Genomic DNA, 21869 nt, shown 5'->3' with positions numbered 1-21869 from the left:
CCCTCAAAGAGTCTCTGTTTTGGCTGCACTCTCTTCGGAGTCACCCCCTTTTTTTTTTTTGGTTTTTCATCAAGACAAGGTGGTCTCCGTCCGACTCCGGACTTTCTCCCTAAGGTGTTTCCACCTTAACCGGGGCATTTTCCCTGCCTTCCTTTTGTCCGGCTCCTGTTCATCGCTTTGAAAAAGCGTTGCATATCCTGGATCTGGTGCGGGCGCTCCGGATCTATGTGTCTCGCACCACTGTTATTAGGCGGTGCACCTCTCTGGTGCTGACCACTAGTCAGGGTAGCGGTCTCTCGGCGTCTAAGCCGACCCTAGTTCGTTGGCTTAGGTCGGCCATTTCCGATGCCTTCCAGTGTACTCAAGTGCCTTCCCCGCCGGGGATCAGGGCACACTTAACCAGAGCTGTCGGTGCCTCTTGGGCTTTCAGGCACCAGGCTACGGCTCAGCAGGTCTGTCAGACTGCCACTCGGATTAGTCTGCATACTTTTTCGAAGCACTACCCAATGCATGCTCATGCTTCGGCAGACGCGGGCTTGGGCAGACGCATCTTTCAGGCGGCTGTCGCCCATTTGTGAAGTTAGGTTTCGCCTACTTCTCAGTTTGTCTGTTTATTCCCACCCATGGACTGCTTTAGAACGTCCCATGGTCTGGGTCTCCCATAGGAACGATAAAGAAAAAGAGAATTTTGTTACTTACCGTAAATTCTTTTTCTTATAGTTCCGACATGGGAGACCCAGCACCCTCCCTATTGCCTGTTGGCAGGTTTCTTGTTCCGTGTGTCTTCACCGGCTGTTGTTGTTGTAGACAGAGGTTCCGGTTGTTCCGGGTTTTACTCTGTCTCTACTTGTGGGTGGATGTCCTCCTTCAGCTTTTGCACTAAACTGGCTAGGACTGGCTAGCAGGGGGTGTATATGCTAGGAGGGAGGAGCTACACGTTTGAGTGTAGTACTTTGTGTGTCCTCCGGAGGCAGTAGCTATACACCCATGGTCTGGGTCTCCCATGTCGGAACTATAAGAAAAAGAATTTACGGTAAGTAACAAAATTCTCTTTTTTGTATTTTAATCAAAAAATATGTATTTTCATCTTTTACATTTTAAAATGTAACAAAAAAAGATGTTAAAAAGTTGTAGGCAGGTGTGGAAAAAGTGCTATTAATAAGAATGCTTAAAAAAATAGAACTGTTTATTGATTATTGTCAACTAGCAAAATGAATGGACAAACGGAAAAGAGAAATCTAACCAATACTTGGTGTGACCATCCTTTGTCTTCAAAATGGCATCAATTATTGTGGGTATATTTGCACAAGATTTTCGAAAGGTAATTGACAGGGAGGTTGGTACAGACATCTTTGAGAGCTGACCACAGATCTTCTGTGGATGTAAGGCTGGTTTCACACTACGTCTTTTTAACATCCGTCGAAAACGTTTTTTTAACGGAAGTACGGATCCTGTGCAAATCCGTTTTCATGTCAATGCATTTTCAATGGACTCGCGTCCACCTGCGTTTGCGTGCGTTTGCGTCCGTTAGACGCAGGATCCGTCCTTTTGCGTTATTTTAACATGTTTCAAAAACGCAACATGTAGCGTTTTTGAGCTCCGTCCAAATACTGCAAATTGCTGGATCCTGACTATAACGCACGCAAACGCAGGTGAACGTTGCATGCTGATAGACAGGATCCTGCTTTTGGACTGAGCATGCCCAGAACCAGTCTCTCTCTCTCTCTCTCTCTCTCTCTCTCTCTCTCTCTCTCTCTCTCTCTCTCTCTCTCCTCCCCCGAGCAGCTGACTCGTAACCAAGATAAATATCGGGTATCCAAGGCCGATGTTTACCTTGGTTACCAGCGTCTGCAGCTGTCAGAAGCCTCCTCCCAGTCTAGTTCCCCTCACTCCCGATCACATGACTACAATGCCCGCCCCGAAACATCCACTGCAGGATCCTGCAAAATAACATATGCGTTTGCATACGTTATTTGCTGTAAAAGCAGGATCCGTACTTCCGTTAAAAAAACGTTTTCAACGGATGTTAAAAAGACGTAGTGTGAAACCAGCCTAAGTTGTGCAAATCCTTTTGTCTCTGACTCTGTGGAGGCCATGTCATCATTTTCAGGACCCCTTGTTCTTTATGCTGAAAATGTCTCTTGTTTGTTTTAATGTTTTATTTCTTGATACAAGTTTAGCATAACATATTCAACAATACATACAATCAAGTTTAAGATCAATTCGAATAATCGAGTAACATTTGGCTCATCCCACTATAATCGAGTCCCATCGATACAAATACACTTGGCGCTGAACATAGTGTTAAAACATTCAATAGGTTGGTGGGTTAATCAGAGCAACATCATTAACTTGTTTTCTAAATTGTAATGTATCTATTTTATAAAATGAATACAAAAGAAATTGTGAGGTAAAGGTTGATGGCTGAGATCAAAGAAAGCAACTATTTAACTCAGGAGATTCAGCCCTTAGAAAAAATAAAATTAGTGAATCAAGGAATTAGATAGGAAGTAGTAGAAGAAAGAAGAGGATAGAGAGTTGGGAGTGGGTGGTCTGGGATCCATTCATCTGATAGTTAGTGTGTTAAATGCTCTATCAGGCTGAAAATGTCTGTTAATGGCTTTTACTGCTTGTTTGGTGTCTTTGCCCTCCTGTAGAATATATTTTGAGTTAATCAGGACCCCCTCTTTGATTGTATTGCATGATAATATGGCCTCCACAAAGCCCTGATCTCAATATCATTGAGTCTCCCTGGGATTAGATGAATACACAAAGGTCAGAAAAAAATGAGTCTCCACGTCTTGCGCCGCAGGTCAGGAATAAACCAGAAAAACTCATAAAAAATAAAAGTTATAAAAAATCAAGTGAGGAGCTAAGACCCCCTTCTTTGTGGAGGAGATACACATGATCAGTGAGACACCTCTTATTCTACTTTGCCCATCCGGTGATGTGCTTGGTTTTGAGCTGCACCCTGAGTGGAGAAGGATCTGTTTCTCGCACCCAGAGAGGTACAGGACTGTGGGCTGAAGATCTGGAGTATTACTGAACAGAGGTGAGGAGAACCTACTACATGTCTGAGCGTTAACGAGGTGGACACTATCAGGCTTTTACTCAGCATTGTGCCTGTTCAGCACAACGTGAATAAATGAGTGGCTATTTTACCCGATCATTTTTATTCAGTTGTTAGCTATGAATCATACACAGGGTGCTCTTTCCTTTTATTTGGGATTACATGAAGAAATAGAAGGATTTGTGCAAGCTACCGCCATCAGATCTGTGGTTATGTCGCATGGAGATTTGCACAATCTTTGCCAACTGTCTTAGCGGGGCTGGGCGCTTTTCGGATTGCAGACTCTGACACTCAGCCTGATGGGGTTCTCTGGTGTCTGGGATCATCAACACAGGCAATTTCCCGCATTGATCTGCTGTGTGCTTATTGATAGCAGGCTAGCAACAATTAATCTCTGCTGGTATGTTTGCTCCTTTGGTCACATGTTGTGGGGAGACCAATTAAATCTGCTTCCCTCCTATTTATGCTGGTGGAAACCTTCCTCCCACGTCAGCTATAGTTTATACTATGTTTGTCTGTGAGGTGTGGTGTCCCAGACATACTGGTGAAAGATGTGCTGATTGCTTTGTGCAGTTGTGGAGTTTACCCCTGTTTGGTAGCTTCCTTTCGGCTCATGTTTTTCTTCCTGAATCTCCTATTGTCTTTACCTTTGTGTGGGCGTGCTGTGTGACAGAGTTGGTTTTCCCTTGTCTGTCTTTTCTGTGGGTTTCACCTCGCTCTGGTCCCATTGCTTCCTGGAGGAAGGAGGAGGGAAGTCAGATCAGGACTGGTCTGCAGCAGGGCCAGGACGGAGACTCAGGCATCTGCACCATCAGGAGTATCTCTGAGGATATGGATAGCATAGGGCCCCGTAGATTGAGGGAGAGCTTAGGAGTTCCCTGCTATCCCATAGTCATTATGACAGATTAGTTTTGCATGTTTGAACTAACCTGCCTGCCTGTTTTGAAGACAAAGGGTTGTCACACCAAATATTGATTTGATTGATTTTTCTGTTTGGTTCGCTCACTGCGTAAACTGTTTTCACAATACTGTATATAAATGGATTAATTATTAAATGTATAATGGTCCGTGGATAGAAAAAAATGTTGTGTCCTGAAATGCAGTAACACTAATAATTGTTGTTGTTATTATTGTCAAACAAAAAAAACTTAATTTTTCATTGTGTGACCTGTGCACAAATATGTATTTCATGTCCATCGGAATGGTTCCATTAAGCCTACAATCCATCCTGCATGAAACAAGCTCTCATGCGTCTGCATTGTCAGAAAAATTAAAACAATTTTGCCTTTTAAAAGAAAAGCTGCATCATTAGGCACCAAACAAGACACATATTTAAAGGGAACCTGTCAGGTCCAATATGCACCCAGAACCATTAGCGTGTTAGTACGTCCCTGTGGGTATGCTAACATGCTAATGAATGCGCAGCAAATATAAAAAGCTGTTGAGAAAAGCGCAAATAGGGTCTTACCCAGAAGAGAAGGAGTAGTAAATAGAATCAAACTCACCTATAGAAGTTGTGCAAGTCACAACTCCTATAAACGCATGTACAGTCCAGGTTAACAGCTGCAGCCCCGGGTTTGGCAGATAACAGAAAGCAGTAGAAGATGGGTTTTCAAAGCCGCGCTATTAACACTAGAAGTCCCAGAAATTTCGACCTCCTCCCTAAAGTCCCGAAAGAGGGTCAAATGACCCATAGGCGGGCTTTGCACACTACGACATCGCAGGTGCGATGTCGGTGGGGTCAAATTGAAAGTGACGCACATCTGGCATCGCATGCGACATCGTAGTGTGTAAAGCCTAGATGATACGATTAACGAGCGCAAAATCGTCGTAATCGTATCATCGGTGCAGCGTCGGCATAATCCATAATTACGCTGACGCGACGGTCCGATGTTGTTCCTCGCTCCTGCGGCAGCACACATCGCTGTGTGTGAAGTCGCAGGAGCGAGGACCATCTCCTACCGGCGTTACCGCGGCTTCCGTAGGATATGCGGAAGGGTGGGCGGGATGTTTACATCCTGCCCATCTCCGCCCCTCCGCTGCTATTGGCCGCCTGCCGTGTGACGTTGTATGACGCCGCACGACCCGCCCCCTTAGGAAGGAGGCGGGTCGCCGGCCAGAGCGACGGTCGCAGGGCAGGTGAGTGCATGTGAAGCTGGCGTAGCGATAATGTTCACTACGCCAGCTATCACACGATATCGTACCTGCGACGGGGGTGGGGACTATCGTGTGCGACATCGCAGCATCGGCTTGCGATGTCGCAACGTGCAAAGCCGCCCTTAGTCCAAACTATAATTAAGGCCATTACTGTCACACCATAGGAGGTTGGAAAACAACAACCTCCTGTGGTGCGACAGTAATGGCCTTAATTACAGAACAAAAAACGGTGATTATAGCATGTTAGCTAAAATCCTTCAGGTCATTTGACCAGTCTCTGGGTTCCAAAGGTACAAATGTTAAATGACCCCTCTCTGGGACTTCTAGTGTTAACCAATCTGGATTGATGAAAGAGTTAATGTTTCTTTATTTTCATGCACAGGTCAACGCGTTTCAGGAGTACTCAGAGATTTGATGTTTTTTGCCTGTGTCCTGATGAAGGGAGCTGAGTACTCCTGAGACGCGTTGACCTGTGCATGAAAATAAAGAAACATTAATTCTTTCATCGATCCAGATTGGTTAATAGCACGGCTTTGAAAACCCGTCTGCTACTGCTTTCTGTAATGAAAAAATAAGATAGCCAGCAGTAAATGTGCACTACAGCACTAAAAATCCCAAACTGTACTTATTATTAAAATTTGAGATTTTTAACAAAAATTGCAATTTCTTGAGCTTCCCGCCACGTCACGGCAAATCTCTTTGGGGCAGTTCTACTCTAAATTATTTTTATATAAAATTGTGCCAGACGGCCTCACATGTGAAAAAAGTAGAACTGCTCTTAGCAGCGCATACCTGGTGCTTTTCAATCCCGTACCCATGAATGAAACATGGCTGTGCGCGAGACAGGTCCAAGCAAATGCTGTTTGAAGTAAATAGCCTGTGGACAGGGCTTTCTGTAATGAATGCTCAGGGTCAGAGGATGATCTCACTCACCTCTCCACTGCCATCATTGCTTGACACTGGATTTCGGCTCAGTGCGCACAACCCCGGAGTTTGGGTCACGCACTACTTTAGTTTGAAGCCAGGACGCGTATACCCGGCTTCATAGTGCGCATGACCCAAACTTTGGTGTCATGCGCACTGAGCCAAAATCCAGTGTCAGGCAGTGATGGCAGCGGAGAGGTGAGTGAGATCATCCTGTGACGCTGCGCATTCTTTAGCATGATAGTGCGCCCACAGGGGCATACTAACATGCTAATGGGGCCAACTAGCCAGTGGAACTAACGCCCAGGGGACTAGTCCCCTCGCTCATTAGCATACGATAAAAAATCTTTAGAAATACTTTTTGTAAAGATCTCTTTATGCTAGTGTATACAGGGATGGTTAGGCAGGGATTAGCAATATGCACCCAGAACTGCTCGTGCTCCTGGCTGCATATTGGACCTGACAGGTTCCCTTTAAGGAGTTACTCTGTAGGTATTTATTCGTACATGTAGGCTCTACACATGCAAGCAGTGTCTTTTTAAGGATGTGAGACTTATAATTAGGTTTTATCTCTTCAAATCCCAGATGTATCGTGGCTCCCAACATTGTAGCAGACATTTCTATATTTACTTGTTATAACATTTTTATTTGCCTGTTCCTGTTTCCTTTAGAAGGAACACATTTATTAAACTCAGCAAATCTTATGTAAAGTACCATGAAAGATATTCTTGTGTAATATTAAACCTTTCTCTATAGAGCACTCTCAAAAAAGCCAATTTTCTCTGATAGACTAACAGGTGACGATTCAAGCTTTATAGTGATATACCCACTTTATGGCTTAAGACACTTGCTAACCAAATCAGTCTGATAGGCTTAAATACTTCCAGCCTGTGTGAGGTTAATTCTACATCTCAGTACTGGAGTGATAAGATGAAAACCCATGAAACCATTATTACTCATACTGCCGACTACAATGTGTTATGCCTTAATGTCACCTTTATTACTATTGTTGTTGTGTTAGGGTACTTTCACACTTGCGTTTTTTTCCTTCCGTCACAATCCGCCCTTTTGGAAAACAGCGGAATCCGTTAACGGATTCCGCTGTTTCCCATAGACTTGTATGGATGACGGATTGTGCCAAAAGGACCTGCGTTGCTTCCGCTGGGCGATGCTCCGTTGCTTCCGCCCAGCGGGAGGAACGCAGCATGTAACTTTTTTTGAGCAGTGGAATCCTCAGGATTTCACTGCGCATGCTCTCTCTGGCTCCCTGCACCCGTAACCAAGGTAAATATCGGGTAACCAAGCAAAGTGCTTTGCCTAGTTATACCCGATATTTACCCTGGGTACGTGTGCAGGGAGCCTGACACTTCCCCGCTCGGCCTCGCCCCCTCCTGCACTCCACTCCGCATGTGTACACACACACACACACCTGTCCTCAGCGCCATGGCCCCGCTTGGCCCCACCCACCCCGCACTCCACCCCCGCACACATTCTCGGCGGCCGAGCGATCAGCTGATCACCCGGCGGCCGGCTACTGGGAGCGATCCGCTGATCACCCGGCTTCTGGGAGCGATCAGCTGATCACCCGGCGGCCGGCTACTGGGAGCGATCAGCTGATCACCCGGCGGCCGGCTACTGGGAGCGATCAGCTGATCACCCGGCGGCCGGCTACTGGGAGCGATCAGTTGATCACCCGGCGGCCGGCTAGTGGGAGCGATCAGCTGATCACCTGGCGGTCGGCTACTGGGAGCGATCAGCTGATCACCTGGCGGTCGGCTACTGGGAGCGATCAGCTGATCGTTCACAATAGTCTGCCGCCGGTAAACTAAAAAAAAAATCAAAACAGAGTCCGTTGTTTTGTACGATCCGTTGCATCCGTTGTGCCACTATATGCAACACATCCGTTGCATCCGTCACACAACGCAATGTAATGGATACCGTTCAACGCAAGTGTGAAACTAGCCTTATTGTTTTTTACTGCTTTTCTCCCCACATCCATTTACTAATAAATCAAGCAGTGTGAAGGCGAGCCACATTGTCCAAACACTCCAATAGACAGGACTTTTCTGTGGGCCTTACTACAACCCCTGAAAAAAGTATGGACTCACCTGTCTCTGAGGATGTTCATTCAGTTGTTTACTTTTGTTTTAAAAAAAAAAAAAAAAAAAAAGCAGATCACAGACATGGCACCAAACTAAAGGCAACTTTCTGGCTTTAAGAAACACTAAAAAAATCATGAAAACATAATGTGCTAGCCAGGTACAGTTACCTTTCAAGACCAAACAGGGAAAAAAAATATGGAATCACTCAATTATGAGGAAGAAATTATGGAATGATGAAAAACAAGCAAACAAAAGAACACTCCAATACATCACTATTTTGTTGCACCACCTCTGGCTTTTATAACAGCTTGCAGTGTCTGAAGCATGGACTTAATGAGTGACAAACAGTACTCATCATCAATCTGGCTCCAACTTTCTCTGATTGCTGTTGCCAGATCAGCATTGTAGGTTCGAGCCTTGTCATGGACCATTTTCTTCAACTTCCACCAAAGATTCTCAATTGGATTGAAATCTGGACTATTTTCAGGCCATGACATTGACCTTGTGTGTCTTCTTTTTTAAAGGAATGTTTTCACAGTTTTTGCTCTATGGCAGGATACATTATCATCTTGATAAATGATTTCCTCATCCCCAAACATCCTTTCAATTGATGGGATAAGAAAAGTGTCCAAAATTTCAATGTAAACTTGGGCATTTATTGAAGATGTAATGACAGCCATCTCCCCAGTGCCTTTACCTGACATGTAGCCCCATATCATCAGTGACTATGGATATTTACATGCTCTCTTCAGGCAGTCATCTTATTATTGCTTAGCTTTTCTGTTTCTAAATTCAATTTCCTTTAGGAGGTTTGGTCACAGACATTGACTCTAGTTTCCTCCCATTCGTTCCTCATTTGTTTTGTTGTGTATTTCCTGTTTTGGGAGACATATTGCTTTAAGATTTCTGTCTTGACGCTTTGATACCTTCCTTGGTCTACCAGTATGTTTGCCTTTAACAACCTTCCCATGTTGTTTGTATTTGGTCCAGATTTTAGACAAAGCTGACTGTGAACAACCAACAGCTTTTGCAACATTGCGTGATGATTTACCCTCTTTTAGGGTATGTGCGCACTAGGCGTTTTTTTCACGCTGCGTTTTTCTGTGCGTTTTTGTCTCAAAAAACGCATCCACGGCTAAAAAACGCGACAACGCATGCGTTTTTACCGCAATTTGGTGCGTTTTTTGCTGCGTTTTTGCGCACTGCGTTTTTAATCAGTGCACAATGCCATTAAAGATTGTTGATGAAAAAAAAAAAAAAGTCTGATGTCATTTCCTTCTTCAAAATGTTCATTGTATGCAGGAGAGCAGACAGCTGCAGAACTAGTGTATGCAGGAGAGCAGACAGCAGCTGCAGAACTACAAGGCTCAGCATCCTCCATCCAGGACTGTATGCAGGAGTTTTTTGCCCAAAAAGAAACAAAAAATGACATGGGCTTCGCTATATTTTTGTATGCTAGCCAGGTACAGCAGGCAGGTACAGGCTGCCCCCAATCCCCAGCTGCCTATTTGTACCCGGCTGGGAATCAAAAATATAGGGAAGCCCTTTTTTTTTTTTTTTTATTTCATGAATTTCAAGAAATAATTAAAAATAATGACATAGGCTTCGCCCAATTTTTGAGTCCAGCCAGGTACAACTAGGCAGCTGGGGATTGGAATCCGTAGTGCAGAGTGCCCAAGCTTTCTGGGCACCCCCGCTGCGCATTACAGTCCGCAGCTACCCCAAAAAATGGCGCTTTCATAGAAGCGCCATCTTCTGGCGCTGTATCCAACTCTTCCAGCTACCCTGGTGACTGTGGCTCGCTGGGTAATAATGGAGTTAGGGCTAGCTGTATATTATCAGCTGGCCCTAAGCCCAAAATTCATGGTGTCACGCCAATATTAGACATGGCCACCATGAATTTCTAGTAATGATAAAAAAAAAAAAACACAACACACAGAAAAATATTTTTAATAGAAATAAAACACAACACAATTAGTGACTCCATCTTTATTGAAATAAAGAACCCCCCTCCACAGTAATCCTGGGTCAAGGGTCCCACGCCATCCAATCCGGATCCAATATCATCTGATCGGTTTGCTGAAGGCAAAGCGATCAGATGATGTGTCAGGTTAAACTACGTGAATCACATCACACATCAGCTGATTGTATAAAAGCCGATTATACAATGCAAAAAATTATACAGTGAAAAAAAAAAAAAAATAAAATAAATACTCATGTCTGTACTGATTACCGGCAGCTCCTGGAGCGATGGGATGAGAGTCTGATCCTGTCCCATCGCTGCAGGAGCTGCCGGTAATCAGCTGATGAAGTCCCCTGATGGCAGGATCAGCTGATAGCCGGCCGGGCGCGAAAAAGCCGGCGACACCGCGAGAATTACGATCAGCTGATGCGTCAGGTGACTGCATCAGGTGATCCACCGCCAGGTCCTGCAAGCTTCGTACGTGCCCCGGGGAGACTGCACACAGCCATAGCGGCGGTACCAGGACAGGAGCGGGCATGGCACCGGGACCCTGCAGACAGGTGAGTATATATGAAATTTTTTTTTTCTACTGTTCACTTTTGTTTTCGCCGCTGCCTCCACCTCCCGCCCAGACATGGCGCCGCACGGAGCTGGCATGGCACTGGGCGGGTTGTGGACGCAGCGGTGACGGTACCGGGAGGATTCATGCTTCTGTGTTTACCAACAGAAGGAATCCTCTTCCTGTACACGTCACTGTAGTACCCACCCCTTGCGTTTATAGCTGCGTTTTTAGTCATAGAAACGCAGCTATATGCGTTTTTCATTGCGTTGTTGAACATCTCATTGAACTCAATGGGTGAAAAACGCAGTGAAAAACGCTGAAATAATTGACATGCTGCATTTTTGTGGTCACCACAAAAACGCAGCTACAAAAAAAAACGCTGTGTGCGGACAGCACTTCTGAAAACCCATAGACATTGCTGGGGAAGCAATGTCACTGCGTTTTCAGCACAAAAACGTGGTAAAAAACGCCGCTAAAAACGCAGCAAAAACGCCTAGTGCGCACAAGCCCTTAAGAGTTTGATAATCCTCTCCTTTGTTTCAATTGACATCTCTCGTGTTGGAGGCATGATTCTTGTCAGTCCACTTGGTGCAACAGCTCTCCAAGGTGTGATCACTCCTTTTTAGATGCAGACTAACGAGAAGATCTTATTTGATGCAGATGTTAGTTTTGGGGATGAAACTTTATAGGGTGATTCCATCATTTTTTCCTCATAATTGAGTGATTAATTTTTCCCTGTTAGGTCTTGAAAATTAACAGTTACTGGCTAGCACATTATGTTTTCATGATTTTTTTTTAGTGTTTCTTAAAGCCAGAAAGTTGGCATTTCAAATGTCTTTAGTTTTGTGCCATGTCTGTGATCTGCTTTTTTTAAACAAAAGTAAACAACTGAATGAACGTCCTCAGAGCCAGGTGATTCCATAATTTTTGCCAGGGGTTGTATTTGGATAAGTTCACACGAACGTATAAAAAAAATCGTCACCGTTTCATCCAGAAAAATTCGGAACAATTTTTTCTCACTTGTCATCCATGTGTAATCTGTTTTTTTTTTTACAGCAGCAGATATTAATAAACTACAGGAACATTTACAGTTTCTTATGGTAAAGAAGTGCACTGTATACATAAAAAACTAATACTATATGGTAGCTCCGTATGGCATCTGATTTTTATTGCGCACCCATAGATTTGAATGGGCGAGTGTCATCCGACACATGGAGGAAACTAGTGCACGCTGCATTTTTTTCCACACTCAAATTCAGTAAATAAATAAATGTCTTATTTGTGCAGCTGTCCAGTCGTTTCCCTGTTTTTGGAGAATATGACAACTTTATGGAGCCCCTCATCTCTATATGGGACTCTGCATTTAAATGCTGTTGTTTCCTTTGGTACTGAAGTACTGTATTTTCCGGCGTATAAGATGACTGGGCGTATAAGAGGACCCCCAACTTTTCCAGTTATATGTCCCCATTGTTTAGTAATGTCCCCATTGTTTAGTAATGTCCCCATTGTTTAGTAATGTCCCCAACTGTAATGCCCCACGCAGTAATGTCCCCAGCTGTAATGTCCCCTGCTGTAATGTCCCCATTGTATAGTAATGTCCCCTGCTGTAATGTCCCCATTGTTTAGTAATGTCCCCTGCAGTATTGTCCCCATTGTTTAGTAATGTCCTCCTGCTAGTTCCCTTCTTGTCCCCTTTTATGCCGTTGTTTACACACAATAAAAGATATTCTCACCTCTCCTCTGTGCCCACGGTGCCTCCAGCTGTTTCTTCAAGTCTGCAGGCACACAGACACCTCTGTGATTTAGTCTGGTGTACGGAGCGACCACTACAGGATGTTGTCATGGCTTTACTGCAGTTGAATGCTTTGTGACGCCATAAAGCATTCAACTGCAGTAAAGCCATGACAACATCCTGCAGTGGCCGCTATCACGGAGGGGTCTGTGCCTGCGGACTGCAAGAAACAGCTGGAGGCACCGCGGGCACGGAGGACAGGTGAGAATATCTTTTATTGTGTGTAAACAATGGCAGTAAAGCCATGACGGCACCGTCCACTGCCTTATAAGATGACATCTGCCGTATAAGACGACCCCCGACTTTTGAGAAGATTTTCAGGGGTTAAAAAGTCGTCTTATACGCCGGAAAATATGGTAGTTAATGTCAGTTTTTCTGCCAGCAGCTCTCTCTCCTGCAGTTTAGGTCAGCTGCAGCTGCTCTGTAGCCACGCCCCCTTGGGTTTAAATAGCTAGGTATCCCAGCAAGCCTTGCTGATTATATAGAGCCATTTGTATGCAAGCCGTCTTGGTGAAGAAGCTGCTGAGGATTCGTCCTGAAGTTGGATCTTCTCCATTTTTTAGTTGTTATTCCCCTGTTTGTCTCATCTACCTTCTTGTTGTATTAGTGCAGTAGTGGGCCTAGTGAGCCTTACTGCCCCACTCGTTAGCCAGAACTATAGTAGGGATTTTTTAGCGCTTCAGGTATTCCTGCTCGGCGACAGGTGCGGAGCCTGTTTATTGTCTGGCTAGCACTGCAGGGTACAGCGGCAGGTAAAGGCAGGAGGTTTCCATCTACCTGCTCACTAGTGCCAGGGCCCACCGTTGTTATTGTGTTCCTGGTGTTTCCCTTTGCTTATGGTGTAGTTGTGGGGGGGGGTATTTTGTTGTGTGTCAGACATCAGTAGGTCTGAATGCGTCTGCCACGTTTAATTGCGTGACAACAGCTCCATTGAATAACATTGGTTCTAGCATTGTTCGTGTACTGTCATTATTTCTTTATCATTCCTATGGGAGACCCAGACATTGGGTGTATAGCTTCTGCCTCCGGAGGACACACAAAGTACTACACTCAAAAGTGTAGCTCCTCCCTCTGAGCCTATACACCCCCTGGAGAAACCAGATCTAGCCAGTTCATTGCTTTGTGTTCAGGAGGCATACATCCACACATGCATTCTCATCTGATTTTTCATTTTTGGAAAGAGTTTGAAGAAAAGCGGGTCCAAGTCTGGACCCCCGGCATGTCCCTTCTCACCCCACTGTGTCGGTGGTGCTGTTAAGGTTGATTACAAGGCTGGAGCCTTACATGCCGCGCTCCTTCACCATCCCTCGGGCTCTGGCTTGAAGTGGGAGCCAGAACGGTTCTCCATGCTTGGCAGGAGACCGGTCTCCATCCGCAGCCCTTCAGGATCCTGCTGGACGGAGCACTCATCCCTCAGGGACATGGCCCTGCGTCTCAGCAAGCTAAGTACCTGAGACGGTTATACCTGGGGGTCCCTGTATTTTATTATGGTGGGAGAGTGTGCTAAGTGTGTTTTCTAACATTTCTGGCCGGTTCTCTGGTTTTCCCCTGAGAACCGCGCCGATGGTGCCTGCGCGCCGGCCGCACAGCTCAAATTTTGGCCCCGGCTTCGCCGGAGGCCTACTTTCGTTTTCACTGCCCTCGCATGTCATTCATGCAGAGGGACAGTGCGGCTCCGCCCAGCGGCCGATTTGCACAGGGGAGAGACACTCCTCACTGAGTGCATGTCTCCTCCCCTGTAAACCTCCTTGGCCCTCCAGTTCCCGCTCTCAGAGTTGGCCCCGCCCCCTCTCCTCGCTCCGGCGCCATTTTATCAGCGTTTTCTCTGCGATCGTCACTGGCTGCAGCATCCCTGCTGAGGTGCTTCGGGGTCCGGGCTTTGGGATCTGGAGGGCACACAACACCGCTCCAGCGGTCTGGTAAGCCACAACCTTTGGTTGTGGGCCTCTGTATATACTCTCTGGGGGTCACTCTAGCAGAGCCCCCACTCCAGCAGGATGTCTCACACGAGGAGCAAGGCAAAGCTATACTCAGTATGCACTGCATGTAAGCTCGTGCTGCCGGAACCGAGCACCTATCCACATCGTGATGCCTGCTCTAACCTGGCGGTGCCTCAGCCTGGAGTCTCACCCCCAGTGGTCTCTCAGGCTGCTCCGGCTCCTGTGGCTGAACCCCCGGCTTGGGTAGAATCCTTAACCAGGTCTATCTCCCAGTCTTTTGCCGACTCCATGGGACAGCTGTCCCGGACTTTGCTGAACATGCATCAGCCCCCCTCACAGGGTGCCTCTGCTGCTAGGGCTCTCTCAGCGGAGCTCACAGAGGATCCTCATCTGGTCCCAGGCCCCGTCCTCCTAAGAGGAGACGTAGGGCTTCCTCCCCTTCCTCGCCCCGCGGCTCTGTTTCAGAGCCTGACTCGCAGGACGAGGAGGATGCATTTACTGGGAGCTCGGATGCTACCTCCATGTGCCCCATTGATATGTCCGAAGGTGACTCAGATGTTAGTGATTTGATTGCGTCCATTAATTCTGTACTGGACCTCAATCCGCCAGTATCAGAGGAGCAACCCTCTCTGGCAGAAAAGCACCAGTTTACCTCCAGTTTTCAGGCCGCTGTGGCCAAGCTCAGGGCCTGTCCTGAGAAACGCTTCCCAAAGCGTGGTTCTGATGACCATTTTCCCTTTCCACCTGAGGTGGTCAAGGAGTGGGCTCATTCACCAAAGGTAGACCCCCCCCCGTGTCTAGACTTTCAGCCCGGACCGTGGTATCAGTGGCTGATGGCACCTCTCTTAAGGATTCCACTGACCGTCAGGTTGACCTTCTGGCCAAATCTGTATATGAGGCGGCAGGGGCCTCGTTCTCCCCATCTTTTGCAGCACTGTGGGCTCTCAAAGCCATTTCTGCTTCTCTAGAGGATATGCGTTCCCTCGCCAGGGAATCTATGCCCGAGATGGTTGCCTTAACTTCCCAAGCTTCCGCTTTTTCATCCTATGCCATGTCTGCCATGCTGGAGGCTTCTCACCGCACTGCGGTGGCTTCGGCTAATTCCCTCGCTATCCGCAGGATCCTGTGGCTTCGAGAGTGGAAGGCAGATGCTTCTTCAAAGAAGTACCTTGCTGGGCTCCCTTTTGCTGGGACCAGGCTATTCGGTGAACAACTGGATTAAATTATTAAGGAAGCTACTGGCGGGAAGAGTACTTCCATGCCACAAACCAAAACCAGGAAACCTGTCCAGGGTAGGAACCAGTCGATGTTTCGTTCCTTTCGTTCCTCCAACTGGTCGTCCTCTAAGCCCTCGGCCTCGTCCACTAAGTCAGCCAAGGACCAAAAATCCAACTGGCGCACAAAGGCGCGTCCACAGAAGACCGCAGGAGCTGCTGCCACTAAGGCAGCCTCCTCGTGACTATCTGTCCGCGCCACCAACGTCCTTAGTCGGTGGCAGGCTCTCCCACTTTGGCGACGCTTGGTTTCAACATGTCTCCGACCAGTGGGTGCGGGATGTCATCTCCCACGGCTACAGGATAGAGTTCTCTTCCAGCCCGCCAAACAGATTTTTTCTGTCAACTCCCCCCTGCTCCAAGGCCGCCGCCTTCTCTCAGGCCATGGCATCCTTGCAGGCCAACGGAGTAATTGTACCGGTTCCCACCCGGGAACGGTTCAGAGGTTTCTACTCAAATCTCTTCCTAGTCCCCAAAAGGACGGTTCCTTCCGGCCCATCCTGGATCTCAAGCTTCTCAACAAGCATGTTCAGGTGCGGCATTTTCGCATGGAATCTCTGCGGTCAGTCATTGCCTCAATGACCCAAGGGGATTTCCTGGCATCCATCGACATCAGAGATGCCTATCTGCATGTGCCAATTGCAGTTTCACACCAGCGTTGGCTACGTTTTGCAATCGGAGAGGAACATTTCCAATTCGTGGCTCTCCCCTTCGGGTTAGCCACGGCCCCTCGAGTATTCACCAAGGTCATGGCAGCAGTGGTTGCGATTCTGCACCTACAGGGATTGGCAGTGATTCCTTACCTGGACGACCTTCTAGTCAAGGTTTCATCCAGCGCAGACTGCCAGCGGAGTGTCTCGCTCACTCTTGCCACTCTAGCCCAATTCGGGTGGATTGTCAATCTGCCCAAATCCACTCTGACTCCGACCCAGAGTCTCCCGTATCTAGGGATGCAGTTCGAGACTCTTCCGGCACTTGTGAAGTTGCCCTTGATCAAACAGCCATCTCTCCAATTAGCGGTGCGCTCTCTGCTGAGGTCCCGCCGTTATTCCATCAGGCACCTAATGCAGGTGCTGGGTCAGATGGTAGCGTCAATGGAGGCTGTTCCCTTTGCCCAGTTCCATCTGCGTCCTCTGCAGCTGGACATTCTCCGCTGTTGGGACAAGCGGCCTTCCTCCTTGCACAGGTTAGTGGCTCTGTCGCCACAAACCAGGAGCTCTCTTCAGTGGTGGCTTCGGCCCCTCTCTCTGTCTCAGGGACGCTCATTCCTGGCTCCGTCCTGGGTGATTCTCACCACGGATGCCAGTCTTTCCGGCTGGGGAGCGGTATGTCTCCACCACCGAGCACAGGGCACTTGGACTCCGTCCGAGTCAGCCCTCTCGATCAATGTGCTGGAAACCAGAGCAGTGCTCCTGGCTCTCCTAGCTTTTCACCACCTATTGGCGGGCAAGCACATCCGAGTCCAGTCAGACAACGCGACAGCGGTTGCCTACATCAATCACCAAGGCGGGACACGCAGCCGCCTGACAATGTTGGAGGTACAACGTATCCTTCAATGGACGGAGGACTCCAAGTCCACCATATCCGCAGTCCACATCCCAGGCGTGGAAAACTGGGAAGCAGATTATCTCAGCCGTCAGACCGTGGACAGTGGCGAGTAGTCCCTGCATCCGACAGTGTTTCAGTCAATCTGCCGCAAGTGGGGCACTCCGGACGTGGACCTAATGGCATCCTGTCACAACAACAAGGTTCCGGTTTACGTGGCTCGCTCCCACGAACCTCAGGCCTTCGCAGCGGACGCTCTGGTTCAAGACTGGTCCCAGTTTCGTCTGCCCTACGTGTTTCCCCCTCTAGCTCTCTTGCCCAGAGTTCTGCGCAAGATCAGATTGGAGGGTTCGTCGAGTCATTCTCATTGCCCCGGACTGGCCCAGACGAGCTTGGTACCCAGACCTGCTTCTTCTGTCTGTAGAGGTGCCGTGGCATCTTCCGGACCGTCCAGACCTTCTCTCACAAGGTCCGTTTTTCCGCCAGAATTCTGCGGCTCTCAGATTGACGGCGTGGCTCTTGAGTCCTGGATCTTGACGGCTTCCGGTATCCCCCCTGAAGTCATCTCCACGATGACTCGGGCCCGTAAGTCTTCCTCTGCCAAGATCTATCACAGGACTTGGAAAATTTTCCTGTCCTGGTGTCGTTCTTCTGGCCATTCTCCTTGGCCTTTTTCCTTGCTGACCCTTCTGTCTTTTCTACAGTCCGGTCTGCAGCTGGGATTGTCCCTCAACTCTCTCAAGGGACAAGTCTCGGCTCTGTCATTGCTGTTCCAGCGGTGTATCGCCCGGCTGGCTCAGGTCCACGCCTTCATGCAAGGTGCATCTCACATCATTCCGCCTTACCGGCGGCCCTTAGATCCCTGGGACCTTAACTTGGTCCTCACGGCTTTGCAGAAACCCCCCTTTGAACCTCTTAGGGAGGTTTCTTTGTTTCGTCTTTCACAGAAAGTGGTCTTTCTAGTGGCCATAACGTCCCTTAGGAGAGTATCTGATTTAGCTGCGCTCTCTTCGGAGTCCCCTTTTTTGGTTTTTCATCAAGACAAGGTGGTTCTCCGTCCGACTCCGGACTTTCTTCCTAAGGTGGTCTCTCCTTTCCACCTTAACCAGGACATTACCCTACCTTCCTTTTGTCCGGCTCCTGTTCATCGCTTTGAAAAAGCGTTGCATACTTTGGATCTGGTGCGTGCGCTCCGGATCTATGTGTCTCGCACCGCTGTTCTTAGGCGGTGCACCTCTCTTTTTGTGCTAACCACAGGTCGGCGCAAGGGCCTCCCTGCTTCTAAGCCGACCTTAGCCCGTTGGATTAGGTCCACCATTTCGGATGCCTACCTGGGTTCTCAGGTGCCTCCCCCGCCGGGGATCAAGGCACATTCGACCAGAGCTGTCGGTGCCTCTTGGGCTTTCAGGCACCAGGCTACGGCTCAGCAAGTCTGTCAGGCTGCCACTTGGTCTAGCCTGCATACCTTTTCGAAGCACTACCAAGTGCATGCTCGTGCTTCGGCAGATGCGAGCTTGGGCAGACGCATCCTTCAGGCGGCTGTCGCCCACTTGTGAAGTTAGGCTCTGCCTACTTCTCAGTTTTTCTGTTTATTCCCACCCATGGACTGCTTTGAGATGTCCCAATGTCTGGGTCTCCCATAGGAACGATAAAGAAAAAGAGAATTTTGTTTACTTACCGTAAATTCTTTTTCTTATAGTTCCGTATTGGGAGACCCAGCTCCCTCCCTGTTGCCTGTTGGCAGTTTCTTGTTCCGCGTGTTATCACCGGCTGTTGTCGTAGACAGAGGCTCCGGTTGTTCCGGTGCTTGCTCTGTTTTTACTTATGGGTGGCTATTCTCCTTCAGCTTTTGCACTAAACTGGCTAGATCTGGTTTCTCCAGGGGGTGTATAGGCTCAGAGGGAGGAGCTACACTTTTGAGTGTAGTACTTTGTGTGTCCTCCGGAGGCAGAAGCTATACACCCAATGTCTGGGTCTCCCAATACGGAACTATAAGAAAAAGAATTTACGGTAAGTAAATAAAATTCTCTTTTTTTGCAGCCAGCACTTGGGGCGAAAATATGCTCATGTGAACTTGGTCTTAAAGCCATATGTCAATGCTGAGGTCCATATGCAGTAGAAGCCAGCCATGTTACATAGCCACCATCTGTCTCTAACAGCGACATCCATAGCTGAGATCTGCTCGCTGCTGTTAATCATTTAGATGATGTAACAATCCATATCAGGGGCATTTTAATGGGATTTTTGCCTCTGCACACATACAGTGGCTCCCATTGCCCCCCCCCCTCCTTGAAGAGACAGACCGGGCAAGAGACAGACCGGGCAAGAGACAGACGGGCAAATAGACAGAGAGAGAGACAGACAGATACAGAGATTGAGATAGATAGACTGATGCAAATACAGACGGAGAGATAGAAACAGACAGACAAGGAGTGTTTAAACTAGGAATGGGGGGCGAGGGTATTCACTTTATAGAAGGGGAATGTAGTGCAGATAGTGACCAGGGCACAAGTAATGAAATTGGGGGTGGTACGGGGGGAAGGGTTAGGACAGTTAATGCAGTAAGCAGGAATACAGGTACAGAGTCATATGTAACGTGCATGTACACTAATGCCCGAAGCCTCATAAATAAGGTGGAGGAATTAGCATTAATATTGTTGGAAGAAAATTATGATATAGTGGGGATATCAGAGACATGGCTGGATGAGAGCTATGACTGGGCTGTTAATTTACAGGGTTATAGCCTATTCAGGAATGACCGTACAAATAAGCGAGGGGGAGGTGTGTGTCTATATGTAAAATCATCCTTAAAACCCATCCTGCGTGACAACATATGTGAGGGTACTGAGAATGTAGAGTCCCTATGGGTGGAGATAAGGGGGGGGAGAATGAATAATAAAATACTGATAGGGGTGTGTTATAAGACGCCGAATATTATGGAAGAGGTAGAGAATCTCCTCATAAAGCAAATTGATAAAGCAGCGAGTCTCGGAGAGGTAATTATTATGGGGGACTTTAACTATCCTGATATAAATTGGGGAACAGAAACTTGCAGTTCCAGCAAAGGAAATAGATTTTTGATAACAATGAAAGATAATTACCTTTCACAAATGGTACAGGACCCCACAAGAGGGGGAGCACTACTAGACCTTGTACTAACCAATAGGCCAGACCGCATATCAAATATACAAGTTGGGGGTTACTTGGGGAATAGTGATCACAAAATAATAAGTTTTCATGTATTCTTTAGTAAGATGTCTAGTGGAGGGGCTACAAGGACACTAAACTTCAGGAAAGCAAATTTTAAACGGTTGAGAGATGATCTTAGTGCAATAAACTGGGATGATGTACTAAGTAATAAAAGTACACAAAGCAAATGGGAGACTTTTATGAGCATCCTGAATAGGGCTTGTGCAGAAAATATACCCTATGGGAACAATCATGCTAGAAATAGGAGGAAACCCCTATGGATAAATAGAGCTGTAAGGGAAGCAATAAAAGAAAAACAGAAAGCCTTAAAAGAATTAAAGAGGGTAGGTAGTGATGAGGCATTATATAATTATAGAAAATTAAATAAAATATGTAAAAAGCAAATTAAGTTAGCTAAGTTTGAGACAGAGAGACTCATTGCGAGAGAAAGTAAAAATAATCTTAAAATATTCTTTAACTACATAAACAGTAAAAAACTGAAAAGCGATAGTGTTAGCCCCCTTAAAAATAGTCTTGGTGAAATAGTGGAAGGGGATGAGGGTAAAGCCAACCTGCTGAATTACTTTTTTTCTACGGTTTTTATACAAGAAAATGCCATGGCAGATGACATGACCAGTGATACCATAAATTCACCCTTGAATATTACCTGCTTAACCCAGCAGGAAGTACGCCGCCGCCTCGAAATCACTAAGGTTGACAAATCTCCGGGCCCGGATGGCATACACCCCAGAGTACTACAGGAATTGAGTTCTGTGATAGATAGACCATTATTTTTAATCTTCTCAGATTCCTTAATAACAGGGTCGGTACCGCAGGACTGGCGCATAGCAAATGTGGTGCCAATATTCAAAAAGGGGCCAAAAACTGAGCCGGGAAATTATAGGCCGGTAAGTTTAACCTCTACGGTTGGTAAAATCCTTGAGGGTTTCTTGAGAGATGCTATACTGGAGTATCTCAAGAAAAATAACCTTATGACAGAGTATCAACATGGGTTTATGAGGGATCGATCCTGTCAAACTAATTTGATCAGCTTCTATGAAGAGGTAAGTTCAAGTCTGGACCAGGGAAATGCAGTGGATGTTGTGTATATGGACTTTTCAAAAGCTTTTGATACGGTGCCACACAAAAGGTTGGTACATAAAATGAGAATAATGGGGATAGGGGAAAATATGTGTAACTGGGTTAAAAACTGTCTCAGTGATAGGAAACAAAGGGTGGTTATTAATGGTACGTACTCGGACTGGGTCTCAGTTCATAGTGGGGTACCACAGGGGTCAGTATTGGGCCCGCTTCTTTTCAACATATTTATAAATGACCTTGTTGGGGGCAT

At 47.0% G+C, this 21869-nt stretch overlaps 1 protein-coding gene across 1 annotated transcript in view; it reads left to right on the top strand.

The window, feature by feature from the left end:
- The window catches only part of LOC142251274 (SWI/SNF-related matrix-associated actin-dependent regulator of chromatin subfamily A member 1), a 304197-nt gene that overhangs the window by 215313 nt on the left and 67015 nt on the right, over window positions 1-21869 (top strand). The window lies entirely within an intron of this gene.

Source organism: Anomaloglossus baeobatrachus, chromosome 9 (genome assembly GCF_048569485.1).
Source record: "Anomaloglossus baeobatrachus isolate aAnoBae1 chromosome 9, aAnoBae1.hap1, whole genome shotgun sequence".
In the NCBI taxonomy this organism is placed as follows: Eukaryota; Metazoa; Chordata; class Amphibia; order Anura; family Aromobatidae; genus Anomaloglossus; species Anomaloglossus baeobatrachus.
The sequence above is the reverse complement of the archived record's forward strand: the minus strand, read 5'-3'. Positions and strand labels throughout refer to the sequence as shown.